This window comes from Oncorhynchus keta, unplaced genomic scaffold (assembly GCF_023373465.1).
Source record: "Oncorhynchus keta strain PuntledgeMale-10-30-2019 unplaced genomic scaffold, Oket_V2 Un_contig_912_pilon_pilon, whole genome shotgun sequence".
Classification (NCBI taxonomy): Eukaryota; Metazoa; Chordata; class Actinopteri; order Salmoniformes; family Salmonidae; genus Oncorhynchus; species Oncorhynchus keta.
The window spans coordinates 22,501-31,246 of record NW_026290397.1 but is presented as its reverse complement, the minus strand read 5'-3'; positions in this window follow the sequence as shown (position 1 = coordinate 31,246).

Here is an 8,746-nt window from a genome sequence, read left to right as displayed (position 1 = left end):
CTCGCTCTCTCTCTCTGTGTCTCTCTCTCTCTGTGTCTCTCTCTCTCTGTGTCTCTCTCTCTGTGTCTCTCTCTCTCTGTGTCTCTCTCTCTGTGTCTCTCTCTCTGTGTCTCTCTCTCTCTGTGTCTCTCTCTCTCTGTGTCTCTCTCTCTCTGTGTCTCTCTCTCTGTGTCTCTCTCTCTCTGTGTCTCTCTCTCTCTGTGTCTCTCTCTCTCTGTGTCTCTCTCTCTGTGTCTCTCTCTCTCTGTGTCTCTCTCTCTGTGTCTCTCTCTGTGTGTCTCTCTCTCTCTCTCTCTCTGTGTCTCTCTCTCTCTTCTCTCTTGGGAGATTACTGTGGAGGAAGTAATTTCTCATTAAAATCTGCCTGAGAGATCTGAGTCTGTTGACAAGCTGTCCACTTCAGGGCTTTAGACACAAAGCAAAGTGTACAGGTTCCTGGGTTCAAGATCGTTTATACACCAATATAGAAATCTGTGTTGTATATTATAGTACCATTGACCTCAACAAACCTCTGTGTTGTATATTATAGTACCATTGACCTCAACAAGCCTCTGTGTTGTACATTATAGTACCATTGACCTCAACAAACCTCTGTGTTGTACATTATAGTACCATTGACCTCAACAAACCTCTGTGTTGTATATTATAGTACCATTGACCTCAACAAACCTCTGTGTTGTATATTATAGTACCAATCACCTCAACAAACCTCTGTGTTGTACATTATAGTACCATTGACCTCAACAAACCTCTGTGTTGTATATTATAGTACCATTGACCTCAACAAACCTCTGTGTTGTATATTATAGTACCATTGACCTCAACAAACCTCTGTGGTGTATATTATAGTACCATTGACCTCAACAAACCTCTGTGTTGTATATTATAGTACCATTGACCTCAACAAACCTCTGTGTTGTATATTATAGTACCAATCACCTCAACAAATCTCTGTGTTGTATATTATAGTACCATTGACCTCAACAAACCTCTGTGTTGTATATTATAGTACCAATCACCTCAACAAACCTCTGTGTTGTATATTATAGTACCAATCACCTCAACAAACCTCTGTGTTGTATATTATAGTACCATTGACCTCAACAAGCCTCTGTGTTTTACATTATAGTACCATTGACCTCAACAAACCTCTGTGTTGTATATTATAGTACCATTGACCTCAACAAACCTCTGTGTTGTATATTATAGTACCATTGACCTCAACAAACCTCTGTGTTGTATATTATAGTACCAATCACCTCAACAAACCTCTGTGTTGTATATTATAGTACCATTCACCTCAACAAACCTCTGTGTTGTATATTATAGTACCAATCACCTCAACAAACCTCTGTGTTGTATATTATAGTACCAATCACCTCAACAAACCTCTGTGTTGTATATTATAGTACCAATCACCTCAACAAACCTCTGTGTTGTATATTATAGTACCATTGACCTCAACAAGCCTCTGTGTTTTACATTATAGTACCATTGACCTCAACAAACCTCTGTGTTGTATATTATAGTACCATTGACCTCAACAAACCTCTGTCTTGTATATTATAGTACCATTGACCTCAACAAACCTCTGTGTTGTATATTATAGTACCAATCACCTCAACAAACCTATGTGTTGTATATTATAGTACCATTGACCTCAACAAACCTCTGTGTTGTATATTATATTACCATTCACCTCAACAAACCTCTGTGTTGTATATTATATTACCATTCACCTCAACAAACCTCTGTGTTGTATATTATAGTACCAATCACCTCAACAAACCTCTGTGTTGTATATTATAGTACCATTGACCTCAACAAGCCTCTGTGTTGTATATTATAGTACCAATCACCTCAACAAACCTCTGTGTTGTATATTATAGTACCATTGACCTCGACAAACCTCTGTGTTGTATATTATAGTACCATTGACCTCAACAAACCTCTGTGTTGTATATTATAGTACCATTGACCTCAACAAACCTCTGTGTTTTACATTATAATACCAATCACCTCAACAAACCTCTGTGTTGTATATTATAGTAGCATTGACCTCAACAAACCTCTGTGTTGTATATTATAGTACCATTGACCTCAACAAACCTCTGTGTTGTATATTATAGTACCAATCACCTCAACAAACCTCTGTGTTGTATATTATAGTACCATTCACCTCAACAAACCTCTGTGTTGTATATTATAGTACCAATCACCTCAACAAACCTCTGTGTTGTATATTATAGTACCAATCACCTCAACAAACCTCTGTGTTGTATATTATAGTACCAATCACCTCAACAAACCTCTGTTGTATATTATAGTACCATTGACCTCAACAAGCCTCTGTGTTTTACATTATAGTACCATTGACCTCAACAAACCTCTGTGTTGTATATTATAGTACCATTGACCTCAACAAACCTCTGTCTTGTATATTATAGTACCATTGACCTCAACAAACCTCTGTGTTGTATATTATAGTACCAATCACCTCAACAAACCTATGTGTTGTATATTATAGTACCATTGACCTCAACAAACCTCTGTGTTGTATATTATATTACCATTCACCTCAACAAACCTCTGTGTTGTATATTATATTACCATTCACCTCAACAAACCTCTGTGTTGTATATTATAGTACCAATCACCTCAACAAACCTCTGTGTTGTATATTATAGTACCATTGACCTCAACAAGCCTCTGTGTTGTATATTATAGTACCAATCACCTCAACAAACCTCTGTGTTGTATATTATAGTACCATTGACCTCGACAAACCTCTGTGTTGTATATTATAGTACCATTGACCTCAACAAACCTCTGTGTTGTATATTATAGTACCATTGACCTCAACAAACCTCTGTGTTTTACATTATAATACCAATCACCTCAACAAACCTCTGTGTTGTATATTATAGTAGCATTGACCTCAACAAACCTCTGTGTTGTATATTATAGTACTATTCACCTCAACAAACCTCTGTGTTGTATATTATAGTAGCATTGACCTCAACAAACCTCTGTGTTGTATATTATAGTACCATTGACCTCAACAAACCTCTGTGTTGTATATTATAGTACCATTGACCTCGACAAACCTCTGTGTTGTATATTATAGTACCATTGACCTCAACAAACCTCTGTGTTGTATATTATAGTACCATTGACCTCAACAAACCTCTGTGTTGTATATTATAGTACCAATCACCTCAACAAACCTCTGTGTTGTTTATTATAGTACCAATCACCTCAACAAACCTCTGTGTTGTTTATTATAGTACCATTGACCTCAACAAACCTCTGTGTTGTATATTATAGTACCATTGACCTCAACAAACCTCTGTGTTGTATATTATAGTACCAATCACCTCAACAAACCTCTGTGTTGTATATTATAGTACCAATCACCTCAACAAACCTCTGTGTTGTATATTATAGTACCAATCACCTCAACAAACCTCTGTGTTGTATATTATAGTACCAATCACCTCAACAAACCTCTGTGTTGTATATTATAGTACCATTGACCTCAACAAACCTCTAACGCTTTAAGGAAATACTAATCCAATTGGGTTGGTGTGTCATTATTTCTCATTTATTTGCTGAAAACATCCTGACCTCTAATCTCTCAGACAGGACGGCTACATAAAACCAGTGATTGAATTCACCATGAATCATTCCTCTCCTCCTCCACTCCTCTCCTCCTCCTCCTCCTCTCCTCCTCCTCTCCTCCTCCTCCTCCACTCCTCTCCACTCCTCCTCCTCCTCCACTCCTCCTCCTCCTCCTCCTCCTCCACCTCCTCCACTCCTCCTCCTCTCCACTCCTCTCCACTCCTCCTCCTCTCCTCTCCTCTCCACTCCTCCTCCTCTCCACTCCTCCTCCTCTCCACTCCTCCTCCTCCACCTCCTCCTCTCCTCCACCTCCTCTCCTCCACTCCTCCTCCTCCTCCACTCCTCCTCCTCCTCCTCCTCCACCTCCTCCACTCCTCCTCCTCCACCACCTCCTCTCCTCCTCCACTCCTCTCCTCTCCTCCACTCCCCTCCTCCTCCTCCTCCTCCTCCTCTCCTCCACTCCCTCCTCCTCCACCTCCTCCTCCTCCTCCTCCTCCTCCACCACCTCCTCTCCTCCTCCACTCCTCCTCCACTCCTCTCCTCTCATCCTCTCCTCCTCTCCTCTCCTCCACTCCCCTTCTCCTCCTCCTCCTCCTCCTCCACTCCTCCTCTCCTCTCATCCTCTCCTCCTCTCCTCTCCTCCTCCCCTCCTCCACTCCTCCTCCACTCCTCCTCTCCTCCTCCACTCCTCTCCTCTCCTCCTCTCCTTTCCTCCACTCCCCTTCTCCTCCACTCCTCCTCCACTCCTTCTCTCCTCCTCCTCTCCTCTCCTCCTCCTCCTCCCTCCTCTCCTCCTCCACTCCCCTTCTCCTCCTCCTCCTCTCCTCCTCCACTCCCCTTCTCCTCCTCCTCTCCTCCTCCACTCCTCTTCCCTTCTCCTCCTCCTCCTCTCCTCTCCTCCTCCTCTCCTCTCCTCCTCCACTCCCCTTCTCCTCCTCCTCTCCTCTCCTCCTCCCCTCCTCTCCTCCTCCACTCCCCTCCCCTTCTCCTCCTCCACTCCCCTTCTCCTCCTCCACTCCTCCTCCTCTCCTCCTCCTCCTCCACTCCTCTTCCCCTCCTCCTCCTCCACTCCTCTTCCGCTCCTCCTCTCCTCTCCTCTCCTCCACTCCTCTTCCCCTCCTCCTCTCCTCTCTCCTCTCTCCTCCTCTCCTGCTCCACTCCTCCTCCTCTCCCTCCTCTTCTCCTCCCCTCCTCCTCCTCTCCTCTCCTCCTCCTCCACTCCTCTTCCCCTCCTCCTCCTCCACTCCTCTTCCCCTCCTCCTCTCCTCCACTCCTCTCTCCTCCTCTCCTGCTCCACTCCTCCTCTCCTCCTCCTCCTCCTCCTCCTCTCCTCCTCTCCTCTCTCCTCCTCTCCTGCTCTCCTCCTCTCCTCCTCCTCCACGTCTTGAAGAGATTCTGATTGTTTAAAGTCACGACAGCCATTGTCATCCTTGCCTTTAGGAAACTCGTGAATCCAGGTCAAAGCCCGAGACTATTCAACCACAAACAAGCAATCTGGCCAACGTCCAGATATCGTGGACAGAAATTATATTCATCCATCTATTTGGCCCCAAAGTTGACATTTCATGCTACTCTGTGGTTGTTCTGGTCAACATCATTGAGAAGTCTGTGGCTTCACATTTCCCAGTAATCAGATAATGAAGATTGGTAATGATCTTGTGGTTCATCTGATCAGTTTAACGGGAAACTGCGGCTTCACATTTCACAGTAATCGTATAGTGACAAGCATGAATACGTTTTTAATTGGCGCAGACAGGAATGCAACCGGGCCCTTTAATTAACTCCTATGAAGGGCTCATAGGGAGTATCACACGCATGTGAGTCATTTAACAGACTCTCTGACCCAGAGAGACTTACAGTAGGGAGTCATTTAACAGACTCTCTGATCCAGAGACTTATAGTAGTGAGTCATTTAACAGACTCTTATCCAGAGACTTACAGTAGTGAGTCATTTAACAGACTCTCTTATCCAGACTTACAGTAGTGAGTCATTTAACAGACTCTCTTATCCAGACTTACAGTAGTGAGTCATTTAACAGACTCTTATCCAGAGAGACTTACAGTAGTGAGTCATTTAACAGACTCTTATCCAGAGACTTACAGTAGTGAGTCATTTAACAGACTCTCTTATCCAGAGACTTACAGTAGGGAGTCATTTAACAGACTCTTATCCAGAGGGACTTACAGTAGTGAGTCATTTAACAGACTCTTATCCAGAGACTTACAGTAGTGAGTCATTTAACAGACTCTGATCCAGAGAGACTTACAGTAGTGAGTCATTGAACAGACTCTTATCCAGAGAGACTTACAGTAGGGAGTCATTTAACAGACTCTTATCCAGAGAGACTTACAGTAGTGAGTCATTTAACAGACTCTTATCCAGAGAGACTTACAGTAGTGAGTCATTTAACAGACTCTGATCCAGAGACTTACAGTAGTGAGTCATTTAACAGACTCTGATCCAGAGAGACTTACAGTAGTGAGTCATTTAACAGACTCTGATCCAGAGTCACTTACAGTAGTGAGTCATTTAACAGACTCTCTGATCCAGCGTCAATTACAGTAGTGAGTCATTTAACAGACTCTTATCCAGAGACTTACAGTAGTGAGTCATTTAACAGACTCTCTTATCCAGAGACTTACAGTAGTGAGTCATTTAACAGACTCTCTGATCCAGAGTCAATTACAGTAGTGAGTCATTTAACAGACTCTCTGATCCAGAGAGACTTACAGTAGTGAGTCATTTAACAGACTCTCTGATCCAGCGTCAATTACAGTAGTGAGTCATTTAACAGACTCTTATCCAGAGACTTACAGTAGTGAGTCATTTAACAGACTCTCTGATCCAGAGACTTACAGTAGTGAGTCATTTAACAGACTCTGATCCAGAGACTTACAGTAGTGAGTCATTTAACAGACTCTCTTATCCAGAGACTTACAGTAGTGAGTCATTTAACAGACTCTCTTATCCAGAGACTTACAGTAGTGAGTCATTTAACAGACTCTCTTATCCAGAGACTTACAGTAGTGAGTCATTTAACAGACTCTCTGATTCAGAGACTTACAGTAGGGAGTCATTTAACAGACTCTCTGATCCAGAGACTTACAGTAGTGAGTCATTTAACAGACTCTTATCCAGAGACTTACAGTAGTGAGTCATTTAACAGACTCTGATCCAGAGACTTACAGTAGGGAGTCATTTAACAGACTCTTATCCAGAGAGACTTACAGTAGTGAGTCATTTAACAGACTCTTATCCAGAGACTTACAGTAGTGAGTCATTTAACAGACTCTTATCCAGAGACTTACAGTAGTGAGTCATTTAACAGACTCTCTTATCCAGAAAGACTTACAGTAGTGAGTCATTTAACAGACTCTCTTATCCAGAGAGACTTACAGTAGTGAGTGCAGCCATTTTCATACATAAGAACACAGGGGTAAGTCCAAAATGGCACCTTATTCCCTACATAGTACACTACTTGTGACCAGAGCACTATGGAGGCACTACAAAAGTAGTGCACTATTTCGGGAATAGGGTTACATTTGGGAAGGCTCCAGAAGGAGGTTGCAGTGTAGTGTGGTATTGTCACCTTTTACGGATGTAAACAAAGCACATATTTCAGAGCAAATCAGTTGTTTCCCTGGTTACAATGTAGGTGTTCCAAATGGAATCAGTTGTTTCCCTGGTTACAATGTAGGTGTTCCAAATGGAATCAGTTGTTTCCCTGGTTACAATGTAGGTGTTCCAAATGGAATCAGTTGTTTCCCTGGTTACAATGTAGGTGTTCCAAATGGAATCAGTTGTTTCCCTGGTTACAATGTAGGTGTTCCAAATGGAATCAGTTGTTTCCCTGGTTACAATGTAGGTGTTCCAAATGGAATCAGTTGTTTCCCTGGTTACAATGTAGGTGTTCCAAATTGAATCAATTGTTTCCCTGGTTACAATGTAGGTGTTCCAAATAGAATCAATTGTTTCCCTGGTTACAATGTAGGTGTTCCAAATTGAATCAGTCGTTTCTCTGGTTACAATGTTTGTGTTACAAATGGAATCAATTGTTTCCCTGGTTACAATGTATGTGTTCCAAATAGAATCAATTGTTTCCCTGGTTACAATGTAGGTGTTCCAAATTGAATCAGTCGTTTCTCTGGTTACAATGTTTGTGTTACAAATGGAATCAATTGTTTCCCTGGTTACAATGTAGGTGTTCCAAATAGAATCAATTGTTTCCCTGGTTACAATGTTTGTGTTCCAAATTGAATCAGTCGTTTCCCTGGTTACAATGTTTGTGTTCCAAATGCCATCATATTCCCTCTATACTGCACTACTTTTAACCAGAGCCCTATGGGGTCCCTATGGGCCCTGGTCAAACGTAGTGCACTATGAATGGGAATAGGGTGCCATTTGGGATGTTTCGTGGACGTGTGCCTGGCTGAGTGGCTGGCTGTTCTGGCTCACAGCTCTGGCACCGTAGAGCTTTTGATATTGTACCCGGGTGATCTAGTCAAATGAGGATGAGTGTGTGACTTGTCGACCCTGGACATATAAAGGCTATGCAAACACACCATGCTACAGATTGTAGCAGGCCTCTCAACTTCCTGTCCAGATAATTGTCCATGCTATAGATTTACAGATTGGAGCAGGCCTCTCAACTTCCTGTCCAGATAATTCTCCATGCTACAGATTGGAGCAGGCCTCTCAACTTCCTGTCCAGATAATTCTCCATGCTACAGATTGGAGCAGGCCTCTCAACTTCCTGTCCTGATAATTCACCACGCTACAGATTGGAGCAGGCCTCTCAACTTCCTGTCCTGATAATTCACCATGCTACAGATTGGAGCAGGCCTCTCAACTTCCTGTCCAGATAATTCACCACGCTACAGATTGGAGCAGGCCTCTCAACTTCCTGTCCTGATAATTCACCACGCTACAGATTGGAGCAGGCCTCTCAACTTCCTGTCCTGATAATTCACCACGCTACAGATTGGAGCAGGCCTCTCAACTTCCTGTCCTGATAATTCACCATGCTACAGATTGTAGCAGGCCTCTCAACTTCCTGTCCTGATAATTCACCACGCTACAGATTGTAGCAGGCCTCTCAACTTCCTGTCCTGATAATTCACCACG